Source organism: Corvus brachyrhynchos, unplaced genomic scaffold (genome assembly GCF_000691975.1).
Source record: "Corvus brachyrhynchos isolate BGI_N302 unplaced genomic scaffold, ASM69197v1 scaffold391, whole genome shotgun sequence".
Classification (NCBI taxonomy): Eukaryota; Metazoa; Chordata; class Aves; order Passeriformes; family Corvidae; genus Corvus; species Corvus brachyrhynchos.
Window position 1 is genome coordinate 11,102 of NW_008236188.1, and position 1,906 is coordinate 13,007.

The following is a 1,906-nucleotide window of genomic DNA, read 5'->3' on the forward strand; positions in this document are numbered from 1 at the left end:
CAGTGGGCATAGTGGGTGTTGGGGACACTGGGGACACTGGGGACATTGGGGACATTGGGGACACTGGGGATACTGGGGACACTGGGGATTGGGGACACTGGGGACACTGGGGACACTGGGGACATTGGGGACACTGGGGACAGTGGGGACATTGGGGACATCATTGGGGACACTGGGGACACTGGGGACATCATTGGGGACATCGGGGATATTGGGGGTTGGGGACATCTGGGACATTGGGGACACTGGGGATGTCAGGGATTGGGGACATTGGGGACATCGGGGGTTGGGGACATAATTGGGGACATCGGGGACATTGGGGACACTGGGGACACTGGGGACATTGGGGACACTGGGGACACTGGGGACATTGGGGACACTGGGGACACTGGGGACATTGGGGACACTGGGGACACTGGGGACATTGGGGACACTGGGGACACTGGGGACATTGGGGACACTGGGGACACTGGGGACATTGGGGACACTGGGGACACTGGGGACATTGGGGACACTGGGGACACTGGGGACATTGGGGACACTGGGGACACTGGGGACATTGGGGACACTGGGGACACTGGGGACATTGGGGACACTGGGGACACTGGGGACATTGGGGACACTGGGGACACTGGGGACATTGGGGACACTGGGGACACTGGGGACATTGGGGACACTGGGGACACTGGGGACATTGGGGACACTGGGGACACTGGGGACATTGGGGACACTGGGGACACTGGGGACATTGGGGACACTGGGGACACTGGGGACATTGGGGACACTGGGGACACTGGGGACATTGGGGACACTGGGGACACTGGGGACATTGGGGACACTGGGGACACTGGGGACATTGGGGACACTGGGGACACTGGGGACATTGGGGACACTGGGGACACTGGGGACATTGGGGACACTGGGGACACTGGGGACATTGGGGACACTGGGGACACTGGGGACATTGGGGACACTGGGGACACTGGGGACATTGGGGACACTGGGGACACTGGGGACATTGGGGACACTGGGGACACTGGGGACATTGGGGACACTGGGGACACTGGGGACATTGGGGACACTGGGGACACTGGGGACATTGGGGACACTGGGGACACTGGGGACATTGGGGACACTGGGGACACTGGGGACATTGGGGACACTGGGGACACTGGGGACATTGGGGACACTGGGGACACTGGGGACATTGGGGACACTGGGGACACTGGGGACATTGGGGACACTGGGGACACTGGGGACATTGGGGACACTGGGGACACTGGGGACATTGGGGACACTGGGGACACTGGGGACATTGGGGACACTGGGGACACTGGGGACATTGGGGACACTGGGGACACTGGGGACATTGGGGACACTGGGGACACTGGGGACATTGGGGACACTGGGGACACTGGGGACATTGGGGACACTGGGGACACTGGGGACATTGGGGACACTGGGGACACTGGGGACATTGGGGACACTGGGGACACTGGGGACATTGGGGACACTGGGGACACTGGGGACATTGGGGACACTGGGGACACTGGGGACATTGGGGACACTGGGGACACTGGGGACATTGGGGACACTGGGGACACTGGGGACATTGGGGACACTGGGGACACTGGGGACATTGGGGACACTGGGGACACTGGGGACATTGGGGACACTGGGGACACTGGGGACATTGGGGACACTGGGGACACTGGGGACACTGGGGGGACACCCAGGGGATGTTGGGGACACTGGGGACACCGGGGGGACACCCAGGGGACGTTGGGGACATTGGTGACACCCAGGGGACATTGGGGACACGTTGGGGACACGTTGGGGACCCCCAGGGGACGTTGACACGTCGGGGACACGTTGGGGACATTGGGGACATGGGGGCATCCGGGGC